Genomic DNA, 9,693 nt, shown 5'->3' with positions numbered 1-9,693 from the left:
GCTGAACTTCCTAAGCATCTCGACCATTGTTATATCGTCAAAAAACGGGGAGTGAGCATAGTAGCTTGCTGCACTCATTTTAATTGGAGTTGGAATTCTTTGAATCCGTTGGATAAGTGCTTCCATCTTGACCAATTTACGAGCCAACTCAGGATCTTGGATCAGAAGTGACTGATGGTGGCATGGCAGGCTGGCTCACTTACGGCTTGATGATTCAATCTGATCGTTTGCTGCTCAAGCATACTCTGACAAGCTCCAGTGAATGTATGGTTGGCTCCAGTGGCAGGTTGACTGGCACATGGAACTCGTTGTTGTCCAGCAACAGAGGTTGGTTGATTGGCTCCTTGGATCTGCTATTGTCCGGGTCTAGTGGCTGGCTGACTGGCTCTTGAAACTTGCTGCTGTCCAGTTGCTGAGGCTGGCTAGTTGACTCCTAGAGTCTATTGATGTCTGGGAGCAGATGAATGTCCATGTTCAGTCACGGTTACCTGCATTGACAATAGAATTCTATATGTTAGGCATAGTGGGTGGCATTTGATAGTTCCTTACCGAGCATGATGGATCTGTCTGATTTGGTCCATCATTGTTAGAGATAGGGGTGAAGTCACCCAACGGTTGCATCGGGTTGATTGGGCCCCGAAAGCATGATGGCTAAACCTTGGTAGCCTAAGAGGACATGGTCTCCCTTCGTACTAGCAAGTCAACATTCTCAGTGCCTCTTCATTTTCTCATGATCCTCATTCATTTGGGCAATAAGAGCAGCGAGATGGGCGACCAGATCAATGTCTCAGTCACATCTAACATGGCTCTCAATTAAACTCCTTGATTCTTTGTTAATTTTCTGATTGCTAGGTCCCGACGGTGGGTGCCAAAATGTAGTGGTTGATTCCTACAATTGATTAAACATCACTACACCAAATGCCTCTTTCCACAACACAAGAAGATAAGACTATTTAAAAAGTATTATAGTAAGGATGTCCAAAACCAAATGAAAAAAAGGCAGCACCTTTAGGAACTCCCGCTATATTGAAATAGGCATTTTGGTCTGACTATACTATAGTCTCTCTCTACCTTTTTCAAATGTAAAATAAAATAAATTATAAAATAAAGAAGAAAGAAACCCTTTCTCCCACCCGATCCTTATACTTTCCTTTCTCCCTCTCTCTATCGCATTTTTTTGCTAGGCCCGAACGACGATGGTAGGGGCTCGGGGAATGGTGGTCGACGGCGGCAAGGGGGTCGGAGTCGGGCTGTTCGGCGACAGGGGGCTCAGGGCTAGGCTCGACATAAACGACTGGTGGCTCGGGGCTGGGCTCGACAGCAATGACTGGTGGCTCGACGGCTGGGCTCGACGGCTGGTGGGGGGGTCTCAGGTCTGGGTTCGCGGCGCAGGGGCTGGGCAGGACGTGGCTGCCATATTTTGGTGAAGGTGAGTTATTTTGGCTTAATTTTGGCATTTGAGTAATTTGACCTTAGTCATTTAGGTTGTCTTTGCAATTAACCTTAGTGTTCTATTTTTCCATACTAAAGTCGTCCATGTTAAAGTCCCCACTCTCTATTTTCTAATTTGTGTTTATATATGGCCTCACTCTCTTTTTGCTAATTTGCAGGTGCATCGGTGGGGTTCGACTGTGGCAGAGCTCAGCATAGCCGAAGGGCTCAATGAAGGTAGGCAGGCTCTTCTTGATATGCTAAAGAAGGCTGAGAGGGAGAGGAAAATGGAGCTTCAAGTGTTGTTGGAGCACAGAGCTGTAACAAATTTTCCTCATCGCAACCGCATTCAGGTCTGTTGCTAGAAGTTCATTTCTATAAGAACAAGTAGATCATCATTATATCTAATATTGTAACTGTTGTCTAATATTATATATATGTATAATATTTTGGTGAAAGTGTTTATATTTTTGCATTGATAGACATTAGGGTGTGATCATTCAAAGATTTGAAGTTGTTGAGCCCCAAAAAATTGGGAGAGAGAAATTTAGCTGTGGATTCTGGGTAATACCAAATTAACAAGTTAACTCATGCCTGTAAAACTACAGATTAGAAATTTTTTAGGAAGTACCAGATGTAAAAAAAAATAAAAATGCTAGATGCCTAGATTGATGAAGTAATTTCCCCTCAAAAAAGAAAAAAGGCCTTTGTAAGTTATAACCCGCGTGGGGTAGGTTTAATTGGCAAGTCCACAGTGTTCTGTGGTTCCATTTCTTATGGGGCTACTTAAAATTTGCTGTACCTTTTTGTCTCCCAAAGATTGTGGGATTCAGCAAGAAGATCTAATAATGAGGAGAAATTATTTTTTGATAGTTTGTGGCCCCCTTAAAAAACATGCTTGAGTTCATCTCAGTTACAATTAGTCAATAAAACTGACACCCTTAAATTGTGTTACTGTTATATATCATTTTTTTGCTGATATGATAATTGTGTGGTTGAGCTGTGCTTAAATCTTGAATTCAATATTTACTTCGAGGTGTTGTTAAAACTTTTCCAGTGTTGCTAATGATTTAATTCTTTGCTTTTATTTTCTCAGTCATTACTAAGAGGTTGGTTCTTGCGTAATGGAAGTATGGTTGAGAATGAGAGGCCCTCTTCTGTGGCTGAAAGTGAATTAGGCTTATTGAGGCAAAGGCATACAGTCTCCGGTCTGAGGTATTTTCTAATTCAGAGCTCAATAACTTTATTTTTATTCTTTTTTCTTGAATAAATATATAGTATAAGATATGAATGGTTTTTGCTCAAACATTTTGGATCCTTTTCTTTCAATTAGGGAAGGGTTCTCCAGACTAGATAATTCTGTTTGTGCTCAAGCAAGCAGCAGTCTTTCTGATACATCTAACGAGGATAATATTTCAAATCGAAATGGAGAACCTCAAGAAAATATCTTATATGAAATCAGAGATGATATTTGCGAACAATCAGAACTTAATTATGAAGCGAGTGAAGATCAAGAACATGACATCCATGGAATATTGGATGGTCGGAGTGAGTTTGGAGGCAATGCTATTGAATATATAGACTCACGGGAATCAAATGCTCATATTATAGAAGGATGGCAGGAACAAGTGCTAGATAATGTGGTAAGACAGTGGCAATGGTCAACCAATGCTGAATTTGCTGACAGTAAAGATGACACTGAACTAAACACGGATGTTGACTCACAGGAAAATACTACTGGTGAATGGGCCCATCATACATTGCATGTTGGTGTTGAAGAACGTAGGAATATTCTGGAAGCCAGTTATGCAGCCAATGATGAATCCGAGCCAAGAAGGGAGTCAATTGACTACCCTCTTCTATCCGGTCCTGTAGATAATTTAGAAGGTAACATAGTTTCTCCTCATACGATCGGGCAAGAGTCTACTTCTGAGGTACAGCAGTGGCAGGATCAATCTTCAGCAATTGAGGAGGGAGGCTAGGTTCAAGACATTGCTGAATATACTGAATGGACAGACAGTCCAGGTGAAAATATGGCTGGAAATCAGCAACAAGCTGCCAAATTTGGATGTCCCAGGGAAATGAAGATTTAGAAAATAGTCACTTGGAAGAGGTTCCTGAAGAGGAGTGGCATGAGGAAGGTGATTTCCAAGAAGCTGTGCAAAGTTGGTTTGAAGGGCCTTCTAATAATGAAGCTGTTCCATCCAGGCAGGTTGATACGTATTATTTCCCCGATGATGATAATGTTTATAGCATGGAACTCAGGGAACTTCTAAGTAGGTATGGAAAAAATTTGGCCAGGTCTTCTTCATTAATCTTTGTAGATGTGTGATTTATTTATTTATTTTTGTGGATTCTTTTTCTTCATTTTTAGGAGAAGAGTATCTAATCTACTTCACAGTGGAAAGGTAAAGCCATGCCGCTGTAGACTGGGAGCTGGATGGTTCATCACCATCACCTGCGTCTGTCGAACAAGATCTCGATCAAGCAATTCCAAATCAGAGTGAGGTTCAGGAGGATGCTGTTGTTAGACCACCTCCTGTTGCTCCACCCTCACACCCAATTCCTCCTCCTCCCCCAATGTGGGACCAGAGGCCACACCGTGATACGTGGACACAGCATGACATGCATCAACGATTTGGAATTGTATGTGTATGTCTCTTCAACACTTCTTGGATTTTGGTTCTTTTACATATGATGTTTATGTTGCTAATCTTTTTTTCCTATATAGGAGTGGGAAATCATCAATGACATGAGGATTGACATGGCTAGACTACAACAGAGGATGAATAACTTGCAAAGAATGATGGAAACTTGCATGGACATGCAACTTGAGTTGCAGCACTCAATAAGGCAAGAAGTCTCTGCTGCCCTGAATAGGCCAGCTTGTTCACAAGGTACACCAACAAATTTAGATCAAGTTTTGCTTATAATTAATTTGGAAATAAGATTTTTTTCCATTAATATTAACATATAATTTGAAAGGACCATAATCATATCAATCGTTCGCAACTGCTCCAGCAGAGTTGTGTGAGGGTGAGGGTGAGGGTGAGGGTGAGGGTGAGGGTGGTTTGGCCGAGGATGACACCAAGTGGGATCATGTTAGAAAAGGAATGTGTTGTATATGTTCTAATACCAATATTGACTCTTTACTGTAGAGGTTGGTAGAGATCTCATACTTTTTTTTTTTTGATAATTATATAGCTTGTTCTAATCAAAGGCTATAATGGATTTAATTTTTAGTACCTGGAAATGATTGTCTTTGAAGATACAGATATTTTGATGATGTCTTTTAGTTTTCTATTTGTATTTTCCAGAGTTTGTCTAGATATTTTGTTTAAATTATTTTCTATTTTTTTCTTTCTTATATTGTTTCTGGTACTAAGATGTGATTAGTTTCCTCTGCTTATAAGGGTTTTCTAATGTTGTTCTGCATTTGTTTGGACCTAAGCATGTGCTTTGTAGTAGGTTAGCTTAAATAGGCTTCATCTGCTTTTATGCTTTCTCTTGCTTTTTGAATGTTAATGTATGTAAAGCAAGTAGTGTATTGTCTAAGTTGTATGCTTCTGTGTTGCTGAAAGTTGTATGCTTCTTATTAGGGCACTTCTCAATCATATATCAAATAAGGTGTTCCTCCTATCCATTACAAGTCCTTATTCGCATCCATTATTTCAAAACAAAATAAATTTTATTTAGCATAATGATCTCTTCCTGCTTGCTTTAGCCATCTCACATGCTGAACAGAGAGAAGTAGATACCTTACACTTCATGTAAATAGCCCCTTGGCTGCAAGTATTACATTCTCAAAATAGCCCCTTGATATTATTATTACTTGACTTGGTTAGGCCATGCCCTTTTAATATAAATATCTTGGTATATTTGTTGTTTTCAAAAATCTGACTATATAGCTTCCTGAGTATAATTTTGGATTTGACATTTGATCTTGTTTGTGATTATGTTTTATGTGTTTGAGATTATTTTAGTTTCAGTTTTTTTATCCTATTTTTGGATTTAAACTTTCAATGTGCTGAGGTTGTTTTGGTTATGTATTTGATTTTCTTGTGACTAATTTTTGTTTATGAGTAAAGGTTACATTAGATCTTTGACTTTTTTTTGTATAAGTTTTCTATGTTGAGTTCATGCAAAAAAAATTCAAATTTCACAGCTGCAACTATTCTGTGAAAAAGTGATTGTTTGTTAATCAAAATATCCAAAATGTATTGTTATGCTCAATATTTTTGTTTTCGAAACAGAGGTTTAACTAGTGGCTGAAATATACTTGATATGATAAAAATATTGCCAAGGAAGCCTAGATTTAAGATGCTTGTAAGTTGAAAGTGCTTGCTTTTCCTCAAACAAAACAAAGCTCTAATATATCTTAGCATCTTGAATGTGGCTTTGGCTGACCTCCAGCTTTGGGCTTTTGTTTTGCTTGTTTCTTAGTTTTAGCTCTCGGACTTGGAAATTGTGATAATCAAGCCGTGACCCAATTTTTGTTTAAATCCTTTGATGCTTTCCTCATATTAATCTATATTCTATTTGTGGTGATATTCCTTATGTTTGGAGGCCTTTGAGCTTTGACTACATTTAAGTTTGCCACTAAAATACTCTAGGGAAGCTCTGTATTTTTAATTGGCTATTCTTACTGCCTTCTGCAGCAATACCTGCTAGGCTGTGTGTTTTGCTTTAATGGGCATTGGCAGCTCATTTCATGCTTAAGAAACTGCTGTGAGTGGGCAATTGGAGAGTCGAGTGTGGTAAATACTGTTCTTTTCCTGTGTACTGTGTTATGTTTGTTTCTTGCCACGTTAATGCTCTTGTCTCTTATCATTTGCCCAGGGTTGTTGAGATCATCTGCACTTTGGTCAGGAAATTATCTCCTAATCCTAATAGTGCTGCTATAATGGCCATGGGTGTTAACATCTTGGCAAAGAGATTGAAATGGTAAGCTAATCCATATTGCATTTTTTTTTATACTTTTGGGTATAAACTTATATATGGCTCTTTCCACCAGCACGTTTCTTATGAGAAGATTTTGTATTCTTCTCTGTATCAATTTGTATGCTGACTTGAAAAGTAAAATAAAAAAATTGTATAATTGTGTAATGACCTCTATCGTTATGCTTTTTTTTCTTTCTTTTTCAACTATCCTTTGTTTATTGATATTTATTTTATTCTTCACTTTATGCCATCTGAAATTTGTACTTATTTTGTTAATTTAGTTGTGCATTGCTTACATTGATACCATTTTGGTAAATATGCAGGAAGGATGCTTTCTCTTCAATCTTGTGATATTTGTGATTGTAGAGTTATTTTGACTGGATTTGGGTAGTATTCGGTGCTTTGCTTCTGTTGTGTTATTATTGTGATTGTTTCTTTTTTAAAGATCACGTGAATGTTTTTGTTCATCTTGGTTTTTCCTTCACCCTGTTGAGGACATTTGTTTGTTTCCTTTTTTATTGCAGTTCCCATAGTATCTTTTATTTGATATTTTCTCTAGTCCAATAACCAATTCATGAACCTTAATATTGCTGTCTTATTGGGTGTTCAGTGTATTATTATGCAGGATTCAATATTAATTTGTTACGAGATGTTCCTTGCCAGTTTTATTTTCATGTTATCTTATCCTGTCTTCATATCTATATGGTCAATTTCTTAATGCATATGTCCAAACTTAATCTAATATGTTGAAAAAATAATTTCTTTAATTTCTTACTTGATTATGAGATTAGATTCATAGTTGAGTTGCTCATTTTAGTTTGAAACTTTATGAAGTTAAGAATAAGTTTTATACAACAATGCTTATGGTTTAAGACAATTAAAAAAAAAACTGCACTCTATATGTTTTATATATTTCTCTAAAATGGTTGGATCCTTTTTCAGATTGGGTTTCTTGATTGAGTTTCTATCCCATGCTGCCATTGTTAGGTTCATGGGAGGAGCTGCCATTACAATTGCCCTTCAGCAGCTCAAAGGATTACTTGGCATAAGAAAGAATTTCACAAAGAAGACTGATATTGTCTCTGTTTTGCGCTCAGTGTTTAATTCAACCTACCATGTTGTAATATGATTTCTTAAGCCTAGACTAGTAGACTAAATATTGTAATTACATTTGAGTAATTAATAAAAATCTATTTATGTTACCTTATTTGGCTTCAACTTTCATATTTGTTTTCCTAGTTTTGTGTAAGTAAAAAAATATTATGTTTCTCTAAGCTAATATAACACATGTGTTATACTAAAGTGTAGTATAACACAAAAAAAGTGTTATACTAAAGTGTAGTATAACACAAATTTATAAGTACTGAAATGTGTTATATAATCGACTATAAATAACATAATTAAACACTTATCTATTTATTAAAATAACACAGAAATTGTGTTATCGTTGACAGTATAATAACACATCTGTATAATGATAAAGTGTTATGTAAAGTACCCTGACCTACGATAACATAGTCGGTCTTAACACATCAAAAAGTGTTATGGTATGTTTTGATAACACATTTTCGGTGTTATTATAAGCATTTTTTCTTGTAGTGCGGGCACCAACAACCTGTCAGGAAGAAAGAAGAAGGCGGTAGTTCAATTGGGAGCACTGGTGACGTGTCAGCCAAAGGGACTCTGATACTCAAGTTAGTCAGATTGTCGTGAAAGATAACCGAAAAAGTAAAATGATAATGCATGTAATAATTAATAAGTGAGTAGAATGACAATCGAGTGACGACGGAGCTTGATAGTCTGGTCAGATCAGTCTGACTGGTTTGACTTGCTTGATAGGATCAACTCAAGAGAATATTTCTAGTCAAAGAGAGTATTCATAGTAATGGTTATCAAATGGATCGCTACTATCCATTTGATCGCTACTATCAGATGGATCACTACTATTTATTTAGAAACGCTACTTTCGTTACCGTTGTTCCTCCACCTTCCTGATCCGTCTCACTCGCTCCGAGTGGTTACCTTCCGAAATACCCGTTGCGTGTGCCTTGATCATTTCAAGGTCTTTGGCTGACTGAGCGTATCAGGATTTAGGTTCGGATATGGATTGTCCATTCGAGTTTTTTGTTTAGTATATGTGAGTCCATTTAGTCTGGCTGGCTTATTGGGCCTGACGGGCTAGTGCAATTAGCTTGTTGGACTTTTTTATCATGTAGACAGATTTTGTCCACTACAGATTTTTAATATGGACATTCGGCTAAAGATTTTTTGTGAGAAGGTTAATTAACTCAAAAATCCTTACTCATAACTGGCATTGTTGCCAAAAAGGCGGAATTTTTAGGTGTTAGGGATTAATTGAAGCCTTTTTTGGAATATAATGCACAATCTCAATGGATAACAACTCAATAAGATGAACACAATAGATTTCTATTACATAAAATCAAAAGATTAAAGTATAATCTATAAAGTGCCATAGACGACATTAATTGGAGAGAGATTACACCTCTTTAATAATTTGAATCTACACATAATATATAATAGAAATATCACAAGAGAAATGACAAAAAGTAATGGGAAACTCAAAAACAAAAAACGAAATGTGCCTGTGTTGCAAAACTCAAATGTAGAACCAAAGGCTTATACACGATGAAGGTCGTTGTCCAAATTCTACATTCCAAGTCTCTCCAAAGTTGCGTGAAGCCTCTACAAATATGAAATGCGAATTGAGATTTAACAGGCCTTGAAACTCATACAAGTCAGTAATTCTTAATACGTTTTTTTTTTTTTTTTGAGAAAATGAGTATTCTTGGAGAGCTGGAAAGAGAGAGAGAGAGATAAAGAGAGAGGAGATAAGCATGATCAAGGTTTCACAACTCCAAAGGACCCATTTTATAGTGTAGGCTTAAATAATAGGATAAGACCTTTTGAACACGTCATTAGGAGCTCAAAAATGCATTTGCTAGCCCAATGGGTGGTGACATGTCAATGGGTGGTGACATGTCGCCTGTTAGCCACCTTCTCACTTTTGTGAGCTTAGGCAATGTGTTGCCTCAGGATGAGCGACACGTCGCCACTCAAGCTCGTCAACCTCATTGTTTTTATGTCAAATAAACTCTAAATATTTCCAAACACATTTGGGAATGCTTAGATACCTCATTGTATTACTTTAGACCCAAAATGTCAATTATAGATGCCTGCAACAAAAACTCTTATTTTCACTTCAAATTAAGTGAAAATCCTTAAGTGTTTTTTTACGTCATTGTGTAAATAACTTAACTATTATATTTAACCAATCCTAATAATCTTTAGTGTCCGACTGCA

General features: G+C 36.9%; 1 pseudogene; it reads left to right on the top strand.

Annotated features, from left to right (window-relative positions):
- The first annotated feature begins 262 nt into the window (after positions 1-262).
- LOC133779595 (uncharacterized) lies at positions 263-4,759 on the top strand (annotated as a pseudogene).
- The last annotated feature ends 4,934 nt before the right edge of the window (positions 4,760-9,693 follow it).

The sequence above is a fragment of the Humulus lupulus genome, chromosome 5, assembly GCF_963169125.1.
Source record: "Humulus lupulus chromosome 5, drHumLupu1.1, whole genome shotgun sequence".
In the NCBI taxonomy this organism is placed as follows: Eukaryota; Viridiplantae; Streptophyta; class Magnoliopsida; order Rosales; family Cannabaceae; genus Humulus; species Humulus lupulus.
Note: the sequence above shows the minus strand (reverse complement) of the source record. Positions and strands in the feature narration are given on the sequence as shown.